The sequence below is a fragment of the Macaca mulatta genome, chromosome 7, assembly GCF_049350105.2.
Source record: "Macaca mulatta isolate MMU2019108-1 chromosome 7, T2T-MMU8v2.0, whole genome shotgun sequence".
Lineage (NCBI taxonomy): Eukaryota > Metazoa > Chordata > Mammalia > Primates > Cercopithecidae > Macaca > Macaca mulatta.
Genome location: NC_133412.1, coordinates 130226048 through 130250799, shown reverse-complemented (window position 1 = coordinate 130250799; position 24752 = coordinate 130226048).

The following is a 24752-nucleotide window of genomic DNA, read 5'->3' as shown; positions in this document are numbered from 1 at the left end:
GGTCTTGAGCTCCTGGACTCAAGTGTTCTGCTCACCTCAGCCTCCCAAAGAGCTGGATTTACAGGTGTGAGCCACCATTCCTGGCCACATTTGACTTTAAAAGCAGTGGTTTTAAGTTAGGATGCTTCTAAGTCATTATACCCTATCTTTCAGAACAATGGTTTTAAAAAATATTTTCTTGGCCAGGTGCAGTGGCACACACCTGTAATCCCAGTACTTTGGGAGATTGAGGTGAGTGGATCACCTGAGGTCAGGAGTTCGAGATCAGCCGACCAACATGGTGAAACCCCGTCTCTACTAAATACAACAAATTAGCCAGGTGTGGTGGCGTATGCCTGAAATCCCAGCTACTTAGGATGCTGAGGCAGGAGAATCGCTTGAACCCGGTAGGTGGAGACTGCAGTGAACCGAGATCGCACCATTACACTCCAGCCCGGGCAACAAGAGTGAAATTCTGTCTAAAATATACATATATATCTGTCTAAAATATATATATTTATATATATCTGTTCTAAAATATGTATTATATATATCTGTCTAAAAAATGTATATTTATATCTGTCTAAAAAAATAAATGTCTGAAATATATATATTTATATATCCATCTAAAATACATATATTTATATATATATCTGCCTAAAAATATATATATTTATATATGTCTAAAAAAAGTATTTATATATCTGTCTAAAATATATGCATTTATGTATGTCTGTCTAAAATATACGTATTTATGTATATCTGTCTAAAATATATATTTATATATGTCTAAAAATACATATGTATCTGTCTAAAATATATATATTTTTACATATGTCTAAAATATTTATATATATATCTGTCATATATACATATATATCTCCTTAAGTGATGGAATACTTTGTTCAAAGGAAATAGTACACAAATATCCAATATGTTAAAAGGGCAAAAGTGGAGCTGGAGTGAGGGAGGGATGGCGTGTGTGTGTGTGTGTGTGTGTGTGTGTGCGCGCGCACGCATGTTTCTTTAAAGGGTGTGGAGGTCAGCTTACACCCTTGGGCTGACCCTTTTCCACTGCTCACTTGTGACTGTTTCCATTAATGGCCAGTGAAATGAGAAGAGTATTCTCATGACTTGAGATCCTTACGCTGAGGCTGCACTATAATAATGAGTTAGATCCACCTCTCTATCTTGCACAGATATTTAAAAAAAGAGCTGAGTGGAAATTCAGGAGACAGAAATGTATCCTGTGGGATTTCTTTTACAGTTCTCTGGTCATTATGAATCATGCCAGGATTACAAAGTTTGGGATTTGAAGACATTTATAATAGAAAGTACAGGAGAATTTGCAATGACTCGGTTGAGAGGCTCACAGCAAAAAAAAAAAAAAAAAAAAAAAAAAAAGCAGGTGGCTGTTACAGTAGTTAATTTCTGAACTTCTATGTACAAAGAAGTGAAAGCCACTCTATATTGAAAAACACTATGATATGTTCAGTTTATTCTGCAGTTAAAGGAACTTATTTTATATTGTATGTTTCCATTTTTTTGCATGTCATTATATAATGACATTTCCATCTCTGGCCGTAAGTCATCCAACTTCTTATTTGATGTAATATAATAGAATTAATAGCTATTTATCCTAAAATGCATATTAAATTAAGATTTTTTATGTTCTGTGCTCCTCTGCTCAAGTAAATTCAAATGTGTACAGACCGAAAGGCAATTTACATATGGCATTGTTAGTCTGCAGTGTTTAAGAAAAGCATTGGAATATTTATTTCACAAAGAGAAACCAAGAACTATTGAAAGTCTTTTCTGCTTGCTAAAGGAAAAAGCAGAGCTCACTTTGTAACTCTTCTGATAGACGACCATGTATGTCTCGTGGTATATTTAACATGAAAAAAAAAAATCAAGTGGCAATCTTTATTTAACTTAGACTAGGTGTTAGGAATTATCTTCCATAAGCTTTTCATCTTAGGAAGGTGTCATATAAAGTTGATTCAAAAATCTTCACCTACTAGTTATATCTTCGTTCTAATCATTCTGTTCTTTGCATATACTTAAAGCTTTTGTATTTATATTTCATATTTTATCTTTTTTTGTTTTTCTTAATATGTTGCCTCAAAAATGTAAGGTATTTTATATGTGCATATTCTGTCTCTATAACTAGACCATTAATTCCATGAGGGCTGGGACTTCTTCAGTGTCCCCAGAGAACACCAAGTCCAGTCTTCTGCACTAAATAATCTATGCAGGAAGTATGTGTTTATTGTCACTTGGCACATTCATACTTCTGAATGTTCGAACATTCCCCAACTTGCTCCTTTGGTTTGCACTCAGGGCAAACAAACGGATTCACTAGACTGAATAAGCAACAGTCAATAGGAAGGTAAATCTGTTGCTACAGAAATAACAAAATGTACATTAAAGGAAATACAAGTGGTTTTTGCATTATCCATTATCTGCTGTTCTAAAATAGAAATCATTACATTCATTATGAAGATGCAATATTTCCCAATAGATTCCAAACATCCATGACTTTAGCAATGTTAAATAGATTACTTGAGCCCAGGACTTCAAGGCTATAGTGAGCCATGATTGTGCCACTGCACTCCAGCCTGGGTGACAGAATGAGACCCTGTCTCGAAGAAAAAAAAAGAAAGTCAACTGTCTTCTCTCACAGGAGAAATTGGTTGGTTTGGTATAGCTTTATGCATTTTTATAAAGCGCTTTAATTCTTTTCATTATAGTCTGGCAAATCCAGAGGGATTTTTGTCATTGTTGTTTTGTAGTTGTTGTTTTTGAGATGGAGTGTCCCTCTGTCTCCCAAGCTGGAGTGCAGTGGCGTGATCTCGGCTCACTGCAACCTCCGCCTCCTGGGTTCAAGTGATTCTCCTGCCTCAGCCCCCCAAGTAGCTGGTACTACAGACATGCGCCACCATACCTGTCCAATTTTTGTGTTTTTAGTAGACATGGGTTTTGCCATGTTGGCTAGGCTGGTCTCGAACTCCTGACCTCAGGTGATTCGCCTGCCTTGGCCTCCTAAAGTGCTGAGATTACAGGCATGAACCACCGTGCCTGGCCCAGAGGGTTTGAAGGTGGCTAGATGTAGTTTTATAATAGGCATTATTTTTATTGTTATTTTCAATTTGTGTTTCACTTTTAGTATTATTCCTTTTGGCTATAACATAAGGAAGTTGTCCTGTCTTCCTTTATTGAAGTTGGTCAGATCTTGTATCTTCTTCCCAGCCCCTCTTCCAGCAGCAGGTTTCTACAAGGATGTACAATGTACCGGATGTCAGACCTAGGTTTGAATCCTTTGCTACCCAGTTACGTGACCACGCAACCCTGGGCAAGTTTCTTAACTTTGTATTCTTCAATTTCCTCATCTATAAAATGAAGATAATAGAGATCATGAGGATTAAGTAAGATCATGAATGTTAAATACTTAGTACATTTCCGGATGCACAGGAAATACTTGATGAACATTAGCTGGGCTGGTTGTGGTGGCTCAGGCCTATAATCCTAGCACTTTGGGAGAGTGAGGAAGGAGGATCACTTGATGTCGGGAGTTTGAGACCAGCCTGAGTAAAATAGTAAGACCTCATCTCTACAAAATAATCATAATAATAAATTAACTGGTCCTGGTGGTGTGTGCCTGTAGTCCCAGCCACTCAGGAGGCTGAGGCAGGAGGAGAAATTTTGCCCAGGAGTTCAAGGCTGCAGTGAGCTATGATGGCACTGCTGCACTCCAGCCTGGGCCATAAAGTGCAACCCTGTTTCTATAAAAAATAATAATAATAATAGGCTGGGCACAGTGGCTCACACCTGTAATCTCAGCACTTTGGGAAGCTGAGGCGGGTAGATCACTTGAGGTCAGGAGTTCGAGACCATTCTGGCCAACATGGTGAAACCCCATCTCTACTAAAAATACAAAAATTAGCTGGGTGTGGTGGCGCACACCTGTAGTCCCAGCTACTTGGGAGGCTGAGGCAGGAGAATCACTTGAACCCAGGAGATGGAGGTTGCAGTGAGCTGAGATCGTGCCACTGCACTCCAGCCTGGGTAACAGAGCGAGACTCTGTCTCAAAATAATAATAAGTGTTAGCTGTTCTGATAGCAGATGCTCTGCTAAGTCGTAACTTGATTCCCAGAAAGGATGACTCTGCTCTCCAACTCTAGCCACTTCTCTGGATACAGATCATGGAAAGTGTGCCTGTGATTCTCTCTACCTTCATTTGGTGGAAGAACCCACACAAATCTGTCAGTGAATGTAAACCAATGGTAAGGTAGGATCTTTGGAAGTGCACGCATCCCTCTGTATGGGGGATTGGTTCTAGGACCCCAGTGGACTCTAAAACCTGTGGATGTTCAAGTCCCTGATATAAAATGGTGTAGTGTTTGCATATAACCTACTTCACATCCTCCCATATACTTTAAATTATTCCAGATTACTTTTTTTTTTTTTTTGGAAACAGAGTTTTGCTCTATCACCCAGGCCAGAGTACAGTGGCGTGATCTTGGCTCACTGCAACCTCTACTTCCCAGGTTCAAGCAATTCTCGTGCCTCAGACTGGCTAATTTTTTGTATTTTTTGGTACAGACGGGGTTTCACCATGTTGGGCAGGCTTCTAGATTACTTATAATACTCAATACAATGTAAGTGCTATGTAAATAGTTGTTATACTGTATTCTTTTAAAATTTGTATTATTTTTTGTCGTTGTATTTTTAAATCATTTTTCCCCAATATTTTTGATCCACTGTTTGTTGAATCTGCAGTTGCAGGGCTAGCAGATGCAAGCGGCCAACTGTACTTGCAAGAAATCTAATAGTGGGTTGTGTTTGAGTAGCAACAGCATTTAGCAAGAGGCTCATTGTAATGTGAAGCTTGGGTTTCAAGCCATGGGACTTTCTTAGAAATCAGAACATTTTGTTCCCCACCCTGTGTCCAAGTGATCTCATTGTTCAATTCCCACCTGTGAGTGAGAACATGCGGTGTTTGGTTTTCTGTCCTTGCGATAGTTTGCTCAGAATGATGGTTTCCAGCTTCATCAATGTCCCTACAAAGGACATGAACTCATCCTTTTTTATGGTTTCATAGTATTCCATGGTGTTTTTGTGCCACATTTTCTGTTGTGGGGTGGGGGGAGCGGGGAGGGTTGGCATTAGGAGATATACCTAATGTAAATGGTGAGTTAACGGGTGCAGCACACCAACATGGCACATGTATACATATGTAACAAACCTGCATGTTGTGCACATGTACCCTGGAACTTAAAGTATAATAATAATTTAAAAAAAGAAATCAGAGCATTTTACACCAAAGGGCTTTGGTGCCTACTCCCCTTAGGTGATGTCTGAGGTAAATTTTCTTGCTCTGAATCCTCCTCTCAAATCATTTTTCTGTAGTAAGATCTCCATGATATTTTCAGCTCTTTCCACATCTTCTTGCTCATCTCCCAATCCTGGAGGGGCTTCTATTTGGATGGGAGATCTGCCCAGTCCCTCTCCAGGGCATGAAGTGATACCATGTGAACTGAAGCACTCACAGACACCCCTCAAATCAATAAGGTTGAAAAACTCTCCAGCACCACATTGCTTGTTGAAAATCCAGATCATTGAGATGGTAGTCACACGGTCAATCTGTCAGCATGAAGTTCTGACTACTGAGAAATGAAAAATGTTAAGTGATTTGGAGCAGTGCAGAGAAAAAACCTAAAAATGGGTCCCGGAGCTTCTTCATCTTCTTGTTCTCCTCAGTCATTGTTCCTTAGCCTTAATTTCAATGCTAAATTTTAGACATTGTAAATCTTCCATTGCTGTTCACTTCCTTCTAATCTTTTTAAAAACTAAAATCGTATTTAATTTATTTTTGAAAATTAAACAATACTAAAGTACCAAAAAGAAAAAATATATAAATTGACTGTCTAGAAATAGCAATTGTTGACTTAATGGCATATTTGCTATTAATATTTTTAAATAAGAAAAAAAATGCTGAATATATAAAATCACCCTAAATTCAATCACCCAAGAGTAGTAGTGTTAAGGTTACATTGGATAAATATTTTCAGATATCTTTCTGTATATACACACAACATACAGGGAGAGGAAGACAGAGAGAGAGTGAAATGCTTTCAGATAACTGGGACTATATCTAGAATTTATTTTTAATAAAATAAAAACAAACTACATGTAATTTTCCCTTTATTTAATGGAAGAAAAAAGAGACTTTAGGAATTATTGAACCTGTTTTTTCACTTTAAGATTTAATATTTTGCAGCCAGGCACAGTGGCTCAGGCCTGTAATCCCAGCATTTTGGAAGGCTGAGGCAGATGGATCACTTGAAGTCAGGAGTTCAAGACCAGCCTGGCCAACATGGTGAAACCTCATCTCTACTAAAAATACAAAAATTAGCCGGGCGTGGTGGTGCACCCTGTAGTCTCAGCTACTTTGAAGGCTGAGGCAGGAGAATTGCTTGAACCTGGGAGGGTTGCAGTGAGCTGAGATTGCACCACTACGCACCAGCCTAGGTGACTCAAAAAAAAAAAAAAAAAGGTTTAATATTTTCAGAAATGGTTATAACAAACTTCGAATCGGAGTTATGTATGTTTTAGTATCAGATATTATCAGTTAAACTTTTGCTGTGAAATAAGAGGATATTAGCACTCTTACATGTACTCTCATCTCTTCTTTCACCTCCCAATCTTTATGTTTTTATTGGTACAAAGCCCATGTTTATAATATTGAGATTCTGATCTTTGAGAATGCATCATATTAATTCATTTAATACATGCAAATAAATATTATGCTCACTTCAGTCCTTTTACAACAGCATCTCCAGTCTGAGTTATACATTTTGATTAATCTCATAATAAGATAGATTGAATTGTCAAGTAGTTTTTTTCTAACAAGGGTGTATGAATGCTGCATTTCTGAGGATTTTTTTTTTCTAGTTTGAGAATATCTACTGGTAGCTTTCATACAAGAACATTTGGCTCCTTAGAGATGATTTTCTTAGATTGCATTTTCTTTTCTTCGGAACTTTGATCTGTATGAGCAGATTTGTGTAACCACCGCCATATAGATATAGAACTACATCATCATCAAAGATCCCGTTTGTGCTGGCTCTTCATGGTCATACCCATATTTCTTTTCCACCTCCATCCCTAACCCCTGACAGCCACTAGACTATTCTCCATCTCTATAATTTTGTCATTTTGAGAATAAATTTCAAAAATTTATATAAATGGAATCACACAGTATGCAAGGTTTCAGGTTTTTGGTTTTTTTTCATTCAGTATAATACCTTTGAGATCCAGTTAGGATCTTTTCTTTATTGTGCAATGTAGACATTCACTGGTTTTCCTTCTCCTTTTGATAAAAGCATCCTAATTTTCCTCTGGAGGATCCCTCTTTCTCCATTCTCAGTCTACTCATGAACATACCCACAACCCCATTCTCCTGGGATGGTCACATGATCAAGACCTGTCCTCAATTTCCTCTCCATGTGAGAGTGCAGAGGCAGGAGTGGAGTCAGGCATTATACTCACTACAGTATACTATGTTAAGTCTTCTAGTGGTGATAGTGTGAAGAATGAGAGTGAAAATAATAAGATTCTGACAAGGAAGTTGGAAAGCCTTCCCCAGAAAGTGATATTTAGGTTGACTCTTGAAGGCTGAGTAATTTCTTCTAGCGGAGAAAATGGAGAGGACAGTAAGTCATTATTACCGCCAGTGAAAGATTAAGAACAGATACCCACATCCATATGTTAAAAGACATATGGAAAAACATGAAGATTATGTGTGCCGTGGTCTGAAATTACCCTGAAAGTCAGAAAAATCCATAAACTAACCATCTAGTGCTACTCAATTTAGAAAGATAATTATTTGGCCAGGCACAGTGGCTCACGCTTGTAGTCTCAGCACTTTGGGAGGCCGAGGCAGGTGGATCACCTGAGGTCAGGAGTTTGAGACCAGCCTGGCCAAGATGGCAAAACCCCATCTCTATTAATAATACAAAAATTATCCAGGTGTGGTGGCATAAACCTGTAATCCCAGCTACTTGAGTGGCTGAGGCAGGAGAATTGCTTGAACCTGGGAGGCAGAGGTTGCAGTGAGCTGAGATTGTGTCATTGCACTCCAGCCTGGGTGACAGCGTAAAACTCTGTCTCCAAAAAATAAAAATTAAAAAATAATGTTAAAAAAGAAAGATAATTATTTAGCTAAGAATACTCACTTTGATTAAAGGCTATTAACAAATGAAATTATGTTTGAATTTGAAAAGCATGTTCAAATTTTATGAAATATACATATTGTATTAAGGAGTTTAAATTACTTTTAGAAACTCATTAAAACTTAAAAGATTTATATAAAAACAAGCTGAAGTATAAAGAGAAGGATAATTAATGAGTTTATCAACTCTTCTTTTTGACCTGTTTGGGTTTTAGACATATGTGGTCCACCATGTTTCTTTCCCTCTGTTAGCCTTGGTATGTGAATAGAAACTCTGCACAAAGGGTTTACAATAGTCAGTTGGCAAAATAATAATAAGAATCTTTCAAAACGTTAAGTAACATTCTCCTCCCTTGCAGAAGCATATACTTGGAATTGGGCCCCTCAATCTTCAACCTCCTTCTTGTGTGTTTTCCTGTATTACGGAAACTAAACGTCTGAAAGCTGTACATTTCCTAGACTCTCTTTAAGCTAGAGACTGAAATGTAATTCGGTTTCACCAATGAGATCTGTTTGCCAAAGACATTAATATAAAACTGAGTTAAGAAGAAATAAGAGCTCCGCTGCTTTGGTTCTGTCCCTAAGAATTCCATCTAGAATCTGTTTCCTTAGCACTTCTATTCTATAGGCCATTCTGTGCAGTGTAATAAATCCTTTTCTACCTCAAGGAACCAGAGTAGATTCTGTTCCCTGTAACTAAACTCTGACCAACATAGCTACCTTTGGATAAAGTTTCTGGATTTTATTTTTTCAATATAATAATATCACTTAAGTATGAATTTATGTGGTAAAAATAGAATTGCATACTAAGCACTCAAAAATAAAATGTACTACTTTTTTCTTCATTCAAAATGGAAACAGATTTATAGCTTTTGTTTTTAAAATGAAATAAACTTGGGCTCATAATAAAAATGTCAAAAAAAAAAGGAATAAGAAGGAAGGCAAAAGTTTATTTACAAACCATTTACCTGAGATAATCTCCATTCTTTTTCTATGCCTGGACATGTATAATGCACATATTTTAGAAAATAAAAGAAAATAAAAATATTGCTCTGCAATATACTTTTCACCTGATATTATGAATATATCATATTTATATTTATAGCTTATCCCCTATATTGAATATGCAAGTTGTTTTAATTTTCACCTGGTATGGACAAAGCCAAAATAAACATTTTTATAAATATTCTTGCTTTTTTGACTTATTTTGTTAGTGTAAATTTATAGTAGCAGAATTTCTAAGTCCACTTCCAAGATTTTTGGTATGTATTGCCAGATTGTCCCTGGCAAAGATTGTAGGTGTGGTCAAGGTCACCAGCAGCCATGCTAGTGTCCCTTACGTTGCATGTCAGCAACTCTGTATGTAAAATGGTCCCAATAATCTGATGGGGAAACCCAGTATCTCATTTTGTGTTGTTCTTCTCTTCCTCTCCTTCTCCTTCTCATTAAAATAAGCAAACAAACTGCTATGGTTTGAATGTTTGCCCCCTCCAAAACTCATGTTAAAATTTAATTGCCATTGTAACAGTATGAAGGTGGCTCAACCCTATGGGTGGGATTGATGCCATTATTAAGGGAGGAGTTTGGCCCTCTCTCCCCTTCTCCCACCCTCTCACCTTCTACTGTGGGATAACATAGCAAGAAGGCCCTCACCAATTTTGGCTCCTTGATCTCAGATTTTCCAGTCTCCAAAACAATGAGCCAGTAAATTTCTACTTATTATAAATTACCCAGTCTCAGGTATTCTGTTACAACAACACAAATGAGTTAATGAAAATGAACTAACACACAAAACAAAAAGACAAGAAAACAAAGCCTACCCAAACTATTGTTTTAGTTGTGTGTATATATATATATACACACATATATATATATATAAATATATATATATATTTTATCTTCGCCCAAAAGATTACTATTTTATTCTTTTGGTTTCTTTAGTTCAGGATTATTGTCCACACATGTTCCTTATCATGATGTTAAATGTAAATATGGATTTAAAGCTGCAGTTAGCCTTAAAAGGAAAAAAATTATGTTCTTTGCAGCAACATGGATGCAGCTGGAGACCATTATCCTAAGTGAACTGACACAGAAACAATATACCACATGTTCTCACTTATAAGTGAGAGCTAAACACTGGCTACACACAGACACAAAAATGGAAACAATAGACACCGGGAATTTCAAAAGAAGTGGGGAAAAGCTACCTCTTGGGTACTATGTTCACTATTTGGGTGATGAGATCAATAGAAGCCCAAACTTCAGCATCATGCAATGTATCCATGTAACAAATCTGCACATGTACCCCCTGAATCTAAAAAAAAAAAAAGTTTCAAGCTGTAGTTATTCTTCAAGTGTTTTGAGATGTTTCTGAGGCTGAAACTGAATCAGATGGTGCATTTCAGGTATGTTTTGACTGTAATTTCTGTAGCATTTGCTATAGTGACACTCTTAGAAATAGAAGGGGCTAGTGTCACACCCTTAAACGTGGCTCATGGGTGGCTGCTCCCTGGCAATCTGCATAGGGTCTGTGTCTGTGCTATAAGTTGTCAGAGCTTATTTGATTGCTACATCTGGATACACGAAGTCTCTCTTCAAACAACCACAGGGCTCATTGCTATTATTAATCTGTCTCTGTTGCCAGATTCATAGCTCCAGAGTAAGAAAATATTATCTGAGCAAATATTTAAGCAGAATTCTCTACACTGTTATGCTTCATTAAAAAAGAGTTTTCATTCAGTTTGTTCTGAAGTAAAGTGAAATGCTCCAAATAAATGTACTCTCCGGTGTTCCCCAGCATTTTTTTTTCCACAGTAGGAAGACAAGGGCTTCTCAGGAAGAAAGGTTTTATGATGATAAGTTCTCATCTCTATCCATGCTCCTCTATCAGAATTTGGTCTGTGGCAGTAAAACAGTGTGTCTGAAAGGTAGTAGAGCAGTGTAGTTTTTACATACTTACACAAAGTGGTTAAATATGAGTGACATTATTCTACCATTTGCCAAAGCATATACTTTGGATTGGCCACTCAACACTCAACTTCCACCTTATGTGCTTTCTTATGCTGCAGACGTATTTGGCTATTTGACTGTAGAAAGCATAAAAGTAGAGTACATCTGCGCAGTATTCTAAGGCAATATGGTGCCAAGACTCTGATACTAAGTCATAGAGTCTTTCCTTCTTTCTTCTACCTTGGTTGTTCCTACTTACTCCTTAGCTGAATGTGCATGGAACATGTACATGGTATACAGAGCACCAGGTGTAAAAAGACTGTAAAAAAAACTTGGCTATTGAAATTATTGATATGAATAAGCTGTGTTGGTCTAATAAACTGGTGTGAATTGATGCAAAAACTCTAAGAAATGTTCCTAAAGTATTTAATCACTAACTTTTTTTTTAACCTTTATTTTAAGTTCAGGGGTACAAGTGCAGGTTTGTTACATAGGTAAACACGTGTCATGGGAGTTTGTTGTACAGATTATTTCATCGCGCAGGTATTAAGCCTAGTACCCATTGGTTGTTTTTCTTAATCCTCTCCCTCCTCTCACCTTCCACCCTCCAAAAGTCCCCAGTGTGTGTTGTTCCCCTCTATGTATCCCTGTGTTCTCATCATTTAGCTCCCACTTATAAGTAAGAATATGTGATATTTGGTTTTCTGTTCCTGTGTTAGTTTGCTAAGGATGATGGCCTCAGCTCCATCCATGTCCCTGCAAAGGACATGATTGCATTCTTTTTCATGGCTGCATAGTGTTCTATGGTATGTACATTGTCTTTACCCAGACTATCACTGATGAGCATTTACGTTGATTCCATGTCTTTGCTATTGTGAATAGTGCTGCAATGAACATATGCATGCATGGTACTTAATCACTAACATTTTTAAGGGTATTGGATAACTTGTATTTCTGATGTGTTTGACATTTGCATAGATGATGTTTTTTCTTTTTTTTTTTCGCAGACTTTTCAGAGATGAATAACGTTTTTTCTTAAAAGCAGTTGTTGAGCAGCAGTGTTTTTCAGCTGGTCTTGTTTGTGTCAATAAATGCCTGTTGTTCATGTTACTATTGGTAATAATCTGATCAGTGGAAGAAATATCAATCAGCAAATGGAGAGTCCTGGAATGGTAAGCCTTTCAACCTCTAATTTGGTCCCTCTCAGGTAAGGAAAATTTGGAGGCAATAAACCAGATGCTTTCTCTCTTAATAATTTTCTTCCTTACATTTTTACATCCATGCTAAGTGTAAAAATGACTGTTGCTAGCCCCTCCCACCATATTTTTATATTACAACTTTGCGGAATAAAGGCCATGGAGTCCTGTTCTAAGTGTCCAGAAATGCTACACTATCAGTGTCTTCAGGCAGATGACTCAGTCCTATCATTTAGTAACTTCAGTGAAAGTCACCGCATGTTTTTGTCATGATTTCTTGAGAATCCGTCGGAGGCAAGTCGTATGTATTTTTTTCAACACACGTATTAAAGGAAAGTCACGATTTATTATTTTGGATCAAAAACTTGTGTTTAGAACTACAGATAAAAATATCAAACTTTTATCTTATATTTTAAAATAGACATTTTATTATATTAAGAAAAAACATCTAGCTCTATCTTGTTATTTCTTTATCACAAAGAAGAGAGAAGTGAAATTCGTATTTAAAAGGCTGTGGAACATTGTGCATTTAAAGTACTCAGCAAGTTATTCCCTAAAGCACTCCATATGATATGTAAATCTTTTGATCTTTCACATAATACATGACTACTATAAAGAATAATGAGTGCAAGCTTGGAAAATACAATATTGACGGTCAATGCAGTGCACTTAGCCACAATTATTATTTGCATGCCTTTGCAACATAACTGGAGGGGATACTTCTATGAATATGTTAAGAACATGCCAGTCTCTGCTAAAGAAAGATTTAATTGTGTAAGAGACTTTTTCCCCCTCTTTTCCCTTCCTCCAGTTATTTTTTTTTTCAAAAACCATTTTCTCAAGATAGAAAAAACTCTTTGAGAAAGGGTAGAATTGACTAGAATTTAAAAAGAGAAGCCCTGCTACCCCTTCGTTATTAATTACCATGGGATGAGTAGAATAAGTTGGCTTTGCAAACTATCACTCTATGACACCTTGCAGAAAGAATATTTAAATCATGATAAGCTGTTCTTTATGAAAATCTTCATTTAAAACTCATTTCAGCAATCTAAACAAAATTTTGTTCTGACGGTTTAGTTCAGAGAATAGTTGAATCAATGTTTTTGAATGTTTTAGAAATTACAAATACTGTTTGAACTTGTTCAATATCATTTATTTGAAATAAACAAGCCATTATCTTTTTATACAGTAGTGAAATTTTTGATATTTGAGTTCACTTGGTTTTAGTCAAAATAATGAATTACTTTGTGGTGGTTGGTTGTGTTTATGATATGATAGGACCCGGTTAGTTAATCCAGTCCTAAGAGTGCAGAACTGCTGGCTAAGAACAAATGGCTCACTGGTAGAGGCAATATAACACATGATTTTAAGGTAGTTATACAAATGGTAAGAAAAATTGATTTCCATGATGGAATATGTGATCCCAGGAAATTAGTATCTTAATCTGCACAGGGACATGAATACATAAAACTCGGCTAGGATGCATGGAACTCTGCTTGGATGCATGGTTATATCGAGCCATTTAAACTTCAGGTTTTAAGAGTATGAAGAGATTTTGATTCTAAAATTTGTGTGAAAATGTAAAAAACCTAGAATATCTAATAAGATCTTGGAAAGGAAGAACAAATTTGTAAGACTTCGTCATCTGTTTTCATGACTTATTACAAAGCTACAGTGATCAAGACAGTATGGTATTGGCATTTGGACAGATAAATAGACAGTGGAACAGAAGAGAAAGCCTCACATTTGTCATCATTTGATTTTTGATAAAGGCACCAAAGCAGTCCAATGGAAGAAAGAAAGTCTTTTCAACAAATGGTGCTGAAATAACTGGATATTCTTATGGGAGAAAAATAAGAATCTTGATTCTACATCGCAACACACACAAAAATCAATTCAAGATAAAGAGTAAACCTGATTGTAAAAGTTAGAACTTTTAAAATTTTCAAGAATTATAGTATAATATTTTGCAACCTGAGTGTAGGCAAAAGTTTCTTAGCTAAACAGAATTTTGAGCAATGTAACACTGTTACTTCCTTATTTAAAGACAAATGACAATTTCCTTATTTAAGCCAACAAATGACAATGGAGTGATTTAGTCTTAGAAAACTGCAGACATCATTGCAAAAATTGGTAGTATTCAAACAGTGGCTGAGACTGTCCTATGAACAGAGAGATTGAAATTTCAAAAATGATGCAGCAAAATCCTTCCAGTGCTTGAAGAACATCACCATTGAGCAATGATTCAATACAAAGATGTTAACACTGAAAACTAGCGAAATGGCAAACTAAAAACAAGAATTTCTTTTTCAGATTGGCAAAATCGCAGTTAATGACAGTAAGGCCCTTCTAATGACATATGTTTATTTCAATGGTGAGTGTAGATTGCAAGATGAGATGTTGTTTGTAAAATCTTTAGAAACTAACTATATTAGAGCATCTACTTTTGCTACTCTAGAAATTTGGTGTGATGAATGAAACACAAGTACCGTTGGAGACTTAGGTGTCTTGTGCTTCTGGTGGAGCTAATTCCATGACTGGAAAACATAAAGGTTTATAGACAACCTAAGAAAAGTACGTCCTGAAGTTTTTGCAATAAACTGCATTGGGTGTCACATAGACATCAACTGGCTTCAAAAATATTTATTAGCTCAGTGTTTATCACTGTTTCAATATAGTAATTAAAACAATCAATAAAATGAAGTCACATAGCAAATATGATCATCTTCAGAGACTTTTGTTTTGATAAAGAACAACATGTCAGGCTTCTTCTGCATACAGAAGTCAGATGGATTTCTAAAGGAAACTAACAAGATATTTAGAGGGTTGTTTTTGTTTTGTTTTTTGTTTTTTTTTGAGACAGGATCTCTCTCTGTTGCCCAGATTGGAGTGCAGTGGCACAATCTCAGCTTACTACAACCTCCGCCTCCCGGGTTCAAGTGATTCTTCTGCCTCAGCCTCCTGAGTAGCTGGGGCTACAGGCGCGTGCCACCATGCCCTGCTAATTTTTTGTATTTTTAGTACAGACGAGGTTTCACTATGTTAACCAGGATGGTCTCAATCTCCTGACCTTGTGATACACCCGCCTTGGCCTCCTTTGTGCTCTTTAAAGATGAAATGAAAAATAGATTTTTAGATTTATTTTCTTTGGAAGTGAAGCCATGGATGTTAGATCCAGCTGGAAGCAATGCTCAGTCAGCTGTGGAGGAAATTCAAATAGAACTCATTGAATCAAAATATAATGAGGAATGCAAATATAAATTTGAAAACAGTGAAATAGCTGAGTGTGGGGATCAAAATAACTAAATTTCTTTTTTCAATAATGTGATCTGAAATGACAAAAGTACTTCTTTGTTTTCTAACATCTTATATAGTTAAAAGTGGTTTTGGTTCAGTAAGTAATATATTAGCAAAGTAAAGAAACAGAATTGATATGTTCAAGCAGAGACATTAGTATTAAACTTACTAACATCACACTGAACACTGGATTTTTAGTTAAACGACATCAGGCTTAGGTATCCCATTGATTCATTCTTGAGTATATTAACTTCTTTTGTAAACTAGTTAATTTAAATGTTTTTTTTCCCTCCTATCAAGTAAAAGGTAGAAGTTAAATTTACTAAATCAACTTTCAAAATTTAAATTCATTTAATTTTTTCAATCACTTTACTTTTTTTAGAAAAATCAGTTTTAAGTAATTTTAAAAATGTATTGCATTGCTATTATTATTATATGTTAATAAATTGCCAACATTCGTATAGAGGTTGTAAGTAAATATATAACATAAAAATTACTCAGAAAATAAAATTATAAGGTTAAATGTCAATACCTATACATTTTTAAGTTTTATTTTTAAGTTAAAAGCTTTTAGTCATTCTTAACCTTGCGTTGAAAAAAAAGAGTAAGTTTTATACTTTTATACATGGAAAGCACAGATATACATACAACATATAAACAAATATACAATATATCTGTGTTATTAAAATTTCTTAGAGTGAAGTAAATAGGAAAAAAAGGTCTAAAAAGGCTCCCTGGAAGGCCAATAATGTAAAAAAGATAGAGAAACATCATACTAAGGTATTATAAAAGTGTTTTGAAAAATATTCATTCAAAGTCAAATCATTACAAAACAGAAAGGAATTGAGGTAAACGTTTGCTACGCTGCTGTCTCACCCCAAATCAAGTTAGGGAATTGTCTCTATCTAAGTGAAACTTATTGTTAATCCCTGTAAGGGGCTGGACTATGATTAATACATTAAATATTCAGATTATCCCAATGGGAGGCCATTTATAAACACTTATTTTAAAACTTTCATCCTTCATTTAAAAAAAAGTCAACATTGGCTGGATGTGGTGGCTCATGCCTGTAATCCCAGCACTTTGGGAGGCCGGGGTGGGTGGATCACCTGAGGCCAGGAGTTTGAGACCAGCCTGGCCAGCATGGTGAAAACCTGTCTCCACTAAAAATACAAAAATTAGCTGGGTGTGGTGGCACACGCCTATAGTCTCAGCTACTCAAGAGGCTGAGACAGGAGAATTGCTTGAACCCAGGAGATGGAGGTTGCAGTGAGACAAGACTGTGCCACTGCACTCCAGCCTAGGTGACAGAGTACGGCTCCATCTCAAAAAAAAAAAAAAAAAAAAAATTAATATTTTTCACCACTAATTAGTTTCATATAAATGATTCATTCATAAAAAGTAAATTATATATGTTTCCCTTATAACAAATTATACCTTTTGAAATCTATTTTCACTCTATGTTTTATATACCAACTGACTGATTATTCTTTAGTAACTTATTGTAACCGACTACACTTTCCACACTTACTCAGTTATCCAGTAGTTTATGGTAATTGGCCTAGCACTATAATTTTTTTTCTGGAGGGCATGTGGGGGTGAGGTGGTGATTAGAGGAGCCTGAAGGAATTTGTAACGGAAAAAGAATTAATTCTAAACAAGAAAATTTTATTCATTTATTGTACTGACAAAGATGATTTTTTACGAGTTATTGTTTGCTAAGTGCCGACAATGATTGTTGGTTGGTATAAAAGTATGTTTTAGTTAGTGTATTATACATGGGCCTCCTCAGTGTAACTTACGCTCCAAAAGGTAAAAGAATCTTTTTAGAGATGAAATCATGCGGATATAGTATCTTTAAAACAAAACTTTTGTTTTATTTTGTTTTTTATACTTAAATTTCTGGGATACATGTGCAGAATGTGCAGGTTTGTTACATAGGCATACATGTGCCATGGCGGTTTGCTGCACCCATCAACCCGCCACCTACATTAGGTATTTCTCCTAATGCTATCCCTCACCTAGCCCACCACCCGCCAACAGGCCCCAGTGTGTGATGTTCCCCTCCCTGTGTCCATGTGTTCTCATTGTTCAACTCCTACTTATGAGTGAGAACATGTTGTGCTTGGTTTTCTGTTCTTGTGTTAGTTTGCTAAGAATGATGCTTTCCAGCTTCATTCATGTCCCTGCAAAGGACATGAACTCATCCTTTTTGATGGCTGCATAATATTCCATGGTGTATATGTGCCACATTTTCTTTATCCAGTCTATTATTGGTGAGCATTTGGGTTGGTTGCAAATCTTTGCTATTGTGAACAGTGCTGCAATAAACATACTTGTGTATGTGTCTTTATAGTAGAATGATTTATAATCCTTTGGGTATATACCCAGTAATGGGATTGCTGGGTCAAATGTTATTTTTGGTTCTAGATCCTTGAGGAATCGCCACACTGTCTTCTGCAATGGTTGAACTAATTTACACTCCCACCCACAGTGTAAAAGCATTCCTATTTCTCCAAGTCCTCTTCAGCATCTGTTGTTTCCTGACTTTTTAATGATCACCATTCTAACTGGCATGAAATGGTATTTCATTGTGGTTTTGATTTGCATTTATCTAATGACCAGTGATGAGGAGCTTACTTTCATATGTTTGTTGCCCACATAAATGTCTTCTTTTGAAAAGTGTCTGTTCATATCCTTTGCCCACTTTTTGATGGGGTTATTTGTTTTTTTCTTGTAAATGTGTTCTTTGTAGATTCTGTATATTAACCCTTTGTCAGATGGATAGATTGCAAAAATTTTTCTCCCATTCTATAGGTGGCCTGTTCATATGAGGATAGTTTCTTTTGCTGTGCAGAAGCTCTTTAGTTTAATAAGATCCCAATTGTCAATTTTGGCTTTTATTGCAATTGCTTTTGATGTTTTAGTCAGGAACTCATTGCCAATGCCTATGTCCTGAATAGTATTGCCTAGGTTTTCTTCATGGGTTTTTATAGTTTTGGTCTTATGTATAAATCTTTAATCCATCTTGAGTTAATTTTTGTGTAACATGTAAGGAAGAGTTCCAGTTTCGGTTTTTTGCATATGGCTAGCCAGTTTTCCAACACCATTTATTAAATAGGAAATCCTTTCCCCATTACTTGTTTTTGTCAGGTTTGTCAAAGATCAGATGGCTGTAGATGTGTAGAGTTATTTCTGAGGCCTCTGTTCTGTTCCATCGGTCTATATATCTGTTTTGGTACCAGTACCATGCTCTTTTGGTTACTGTAGCCTTGTAGTATAGTTTGAAGTCAGGTAGTGTGATGCCTCCAGCTTTGTTTGTTTTGCTTAGGATTGTCTTGGCTATGCAAGTTCTTTTTTGGTTCCATATGAAATTTAAAGTAGTTTTTTTCTAATTCTGTGAAAAAAGTCAATGGTAGCTTGATGGGAGTAGCACCGAATCTATAAATTACTTTGGGCATTATGGCCATTTTCACAATACTGATTCTTCCTATCCATGAGCATGGAATGTATTTCCATTTGTTTGTGTCCTCTCTTATTTACTTGAACAGTGGTCTGTAGTTCTCCTTGAAGAGGTCCTTCACATCCCATGTAAGTTGTATTCCTAGGTATTCTATTCTCTTTGTAGCAATTGTGAATGGGAGTTCACTCATGATTTGGCTCTCTGTTTGTCTATTATTGGAATATAGGAATGCTTGTGATTTTTGCACATTGATTTTGTATCCTGAGACTTTGCTTATCAGCTTACGGAGATTTTGGGCTGAGATGATGGGGTTTTCTAAATAATTTCTAAATATCTAAATTGTTTTAAACAATCATGTCATCTGCAAACAGAGAGAATTTGACTTCCTCGCTTCCTATTTGAATACTCTTTATTTCTTTCTCTTGCCTGATTGCCCTGGCTAGAACTTCCAATACTATGTTGAATAGGAGTGGTGAGAGAGGGCATCATTGTCTTGTGCCAGTTTTCAAAGGGAATGCTTCCAGCTTTTGCCTATTTAGTATGATATTGGCTGTGGTTTTGTCATAAATAGCTGTTATTACTTTGAGATACGTTCCATCAATACCTAGCTTACTGAGTGTTTTTGGCATAAGGGGTGTTGAATTTTATTGAAGGCCTTTTCTGCATTTATTGAGATAATCATGTGGTTTTTGTCATTGGTTCTGTTTATGTGATGGATTACATTTATTGATTTGCGTATGTTGAACCAGTCTTGGATCCCAGAGATGAAGCCGACTTGATTGTGGTGGATACACTTTTTGATGTGCTCCTGGATTTGGGTTGCAAATATTCTATTGAGGATTTTTCACATTGATGTTCATCAGATATATTGGCCTGAAATTTTCTTTTTTTGTTGTGTCTCTGCCAGGTTTTCATATTAGGATAATGCCAGCCTCATAAAATGAGTTAGGGAAGAGTTTCTCTTTTTCTGTTGTTTGGAATAGTTTCAGAAGGAATGGTACCAGCTCCTGTTTGTACCTCTGGTAGAATTCAGCTGTGAATCTGTCTGGTCCTGGGCTTTTTTTGGTTGGTAGGCTATTAATTACTGCCTCAATTTCAGAACTTGTTATTGGTCTATTCAGGGATACAAGTTCTTCCTGGTTTAGTTTTGGGAGGCTGTATGTGTCCAGGAATTTATCCATTTCTTCTAGATTTTCTAGTTTATTTGCGTAGAGGTGTTTATAGTATTCTCTGATGGTAGTTTGTATTTCTCTGGGATATGGTGATATCCCCTTTATCATTTTTTTATTGTGTTTATTTGATTCTTCTCTCTTTTATTCTTTATTTGTCTGGCTAGTGGTCTATCTATTTTGTTAATCTTTTCAAAAAACGAGCTTCTGGTTTCACTGATTTTTTGAAGGATTTTTTGTGTCTCTATTTCCTTCAGTTCTGCTCTGATCTTAGTTATTTCTTGTCTTCTGCTAGCTTTTGAATTTGTTTGTTCTTGCTTCTCTAGTTCTTTTAATTGTGATGTTAGGGTGTCAATTTTGGATCTTTCTCACTCTTTCCTGTGGGCATTTAGTGCTATAAATTTCTCTCTAAACACTACTTTAGCTGTGTCCCAGAGATTTTGGAATGTTGTGTCTTTGTTCTCATTGGTTTCAAAGAACATCTTTATTTCTGCCTTAATTTCATTATTTACCCAGTAGTCATTCAGAGCAGGTTGTTCGGTTTCCATGTAGTTGTGCAGTTTTGAGTGAGCTTCTTAATCCTGAGTTCTAACTTGATTGTACTGTTGCCTGAGAGACTGTTTGTTATGATTTCCATTCTTTTGCATTTGCTGAGGAGTATTTTACTTCTAATTATGTGGTCAATTTTAGAATAAGTGTCATGTGGTGCTGAGAAGAATGTATATTCTGTTGATTTGGGGTGAAGAGTTCTGTAGATGTCTATTAGGTCCGGTTGGTACAGAGCTGAGTTCAACCATTGCAGAAGACAGTGTGGTGATTCCTCAAGGATCTAGAACCAGAAATAACATTTGACCCAGCAATCCCATTACTGGGTATATACCCAAAGGATTATAAATCATTCTACTATAAAGACACATACACAAGTATGTTTATTGCAGCACTGTTCACAATAGCAAATATTTGGAACCTGAATATCTTTGTTAATTTTCTGTATTGTTGATCTGTCTAATATTGACAGTGGAGTGTTAATATCTCCCACTATTATTGTGTGACAGTCTATGTCTCTTTGTAGGTCTCTAAGAACTTGCTTTATGAATCTGGGTGCTCCTGTCTTGGGTGCATCTATATTTAAGATAGCTCTTCTTGTTGCATTGATCCCTTTACCATTATGTGATGCCCTTCTTTGTCTTTTTTGATCTTTGTTGGTTAAAAGTCTGTTTTATCAGAGACTAGGATTGCAACCCCTGCTTTTTTTTTTTTTTTGCTTTCCATTTGCTTGGTAAATCTGCCTTCATCTCTTTATTTTGAGCCTATCTGTGTCTTTGTTCATGAGATGGGTCTTCTGAATACAGCACACCGATAGGTCTTGACTCTTTATCCAATTTGCCAGTCCGCATCTTTTAATTGGAGTATTTAGCCCCTTTACATTTAAGGTTAATATTGTTATGTGTGAATTTGATCCTGTCATTATGATGCTAGCTGATTATTCTGCCCATTAGTTTGATGCAGTTTCTTCAGAGTGTCGATGGTGTTTTCAATTTGGTATGTTTTTGCAGTGGCTGGTACTGGTTTTTCCTTTCCATATTTAGTGCTTCCTTCAGGAGCTCTTATAAGGCAGCCCTGCTGGTGACAAAATCTCTCAGCATTTGCTTGTCTGTAAAGGATTTTATTTCTCCTTCACTTATGCAGCTTCACTGGATATGAAATTCTGGGTTGAAAATTCTTTTCTTTAAGAATGTTGAATATTTGCCCCCACTTTCTTCTGGCTTGTAGGGTTTCTGCAGAGAGATCCACTGTTAGTGTGATGGGCTTCCTTTTGTGGGTAACCCGACCTTTCTCTCTGGTTGCCTTTAATATTTTTTCCTACATTTCAACCTTGGTAAATCTGATGATTATGTGTCTTGGGATTGCTTTTCTCAAGGAGTATCTTTGTGGTGTTCTCTGTATTTTCTGAATTTGAATGTTGGCCTGTCTCGCTTGGTTGGAGAACTTCTCCTGGATAGTATCCTGAAGTGTGTTTTCCAACTTGGTTCCATTCTCCCCATCACTTTCAGGCACACTAATCCAATGTAGGTTTGGTCTTTTCACATAGTCCCATATTTCTAGGAGGTTTTGTTTGTTCCTTTTCATTCTTTTTTCTTTAATCTTGTCTTCACACTTTATTTCATTAAGTTGATCTTCAATCTCTGATATCCTTTCTTCTGCTTGCTCGATTCAGCTATTGATACTTGTGTATCATGAAGTTCTTGTGCTATGTTCTTCAGCTTCATCAGGTCGTTTATGTTCTTCTCTAAACTGGTTATTCTAGGTAGCAATTCCTCTCACCTTTTTTCAGGGTTCTTAGCTTCCTTGCATTGGGTTAGAAGATGCTCCTTTAGCTTGGAGGAGTTTGTTATTACCCAGCTTCTGAAGCCTACTTCTGTCAATTCATCAAACTCATTCTCCATCCAATTTTATTCCCTTGCTGATGAGGAGTTGTGATCCTTTCAAGGTGTTGAGGCATTCTGGTTTTTGGAATTTTTCAGCCTTTTTGCACTGTTTTTTCCTCATCTTCTTGGATTTATCTACTTTTGGTGTTTGATGTTGGTGACCTTCAGATGCGATTTCTGTGTGGATGTCCTTTTTGTTGATGTTGATGCTGTTCCTTTCTTTCTGTTAATTTTCCTTTGGACAGTCAGACCCTTCTGCTGTATGTCTACTGGAGTTTGCTGGAGATCCACTCCAGACCTTGTTTGCCTGGGTATCCCTAGCACAGGCTGCAGAACAGCAAAGATTGCTACCTGTTTCTTCTTCTGGAAGCTTCGTTCCAGAGGGGTACCCACCAGATGCCAGCCAGAGCTCTCCTGTATGAAGTGTCTGTCGACCCTTGCTGGGAGGTGTTGCCCAATCAGGAGGCATGGGAAGGTAGTCTTGAGAAGGTAGTCTGTCCCTTAGCAGAGCTTGAGAGCTGTGCTGGGAGATCCACTGCTCTCTTCAGAGCTGGCAGGCAGGAATGTTTAAGTCTGCTGAAGCTGCACCCACAGCTGCCCCTTCTCCCAGGTGCTCTGTCCCAGGGAAATGGGAGTTTTATCTATAAATCCCTGACTGGAGTTGCTGCTTTTTTTCAGAGATGCCCTTCCCAGAGAGGAGGAATCTAGAGAGGCAGTCTGGCTACAGCAGCTTTGCCAAGCTACGGTGGCCTCCACCCAGTCCGAACTTTTTGGGCAGCTTTATTCACACTGTGAGGGGAAAACCACCTACTCAAGCTTCAGTAATGGCAGACGCCCCTCCCCCTACCAAGCTCAAGCATCCCAGGTCAACTTTGGACTGCTGTGCTGGCAGTGAGAATTTGAAGCCAGTGGATCTTAGCTTGCTGGGCTCCATGGGGGTGGGGTCCACTGAGTTAGACCACTTGGCTCCCTGGCTTCAGCCCCCTTTCCAGGGGAGTGAATGGTTCTGTCTCACTGGTATTCCAGGTGCCACTGGGGTATGAAAAAAAAAAAATCTCCTGCAGTTAGCTCAGTATCTGGCCAAACAGCCGCCCAGTTTTGTGCTTCAAACCCAGAGCCCTGGTCATGTAGGCACATGAGGGAATCTCCTGGTCTGCGGGTTGCAAAGACTGTGGGAAAAGCATAGTATCCGGGCTGGAGTGCACAGTCCCTCACGGCACAGTCCCTCACAGCTTCCTTGGCTTGGCGAGGGAGTTCCCTGACCCCTTGCACTTTCCAAGTGAGGCGATACCCCACTCTGCTTCGGGTCGCCCTCAGAGGGCTGCACCCACTGTCTAACCAGTCCCAATGAGATGAGCCGGGTACCTCAGTTGGAAATGCAGAAATCACCCATCTTCTGCATTGATTTCTCTGGAAGCTGCAGACTGGAGCTGTTCCTATTTGGCCATCTTACCAGCCACCTCACAAAACTTTTTATATTGTGATTTTTAAAGCCAGAAGGTGTAGACAGAGGGCAATTTCATATACAAGTTTTCTCAGTCATAAATGTTTTACAATTTCTCTTCTATTTGATGACATATTAAATAAGAGTGTCTGTGAGGATAATACAATACTATGTTACTCTTCTAAAAAGGTCAGTTCATTCCATTTTACCTTCTAAATTATCCTTAAAGAGATTTTTTTTTAAAAAGCAAGATTAGCAGACTTCCCCCTTCATTCTGTTAAACTCAGGACTTTTATAACTATTGATTTCTTCAGCATTTTACCATATACTATTATGCCATCGGATTTCATGTCAGTACAATTTCCTCTTGTAAAATCTAGTGGTCACTGGATAAACTTTTCTATTTTTTAACTTTTATATTAGGTTCAGGAGTACGTCTGCAGATTTGTTATATAGGTAAACTCGTCATGGGAGTTTGGTGTACAGATTACTTCATCACCCAGGTACTAAGCCTAGTTAGTACCCAATAGTTATTTTTCTAATCCTCTCCCTCATCCCACCCTACATACTCAAGCAGGCCCTAGTGTCTGTT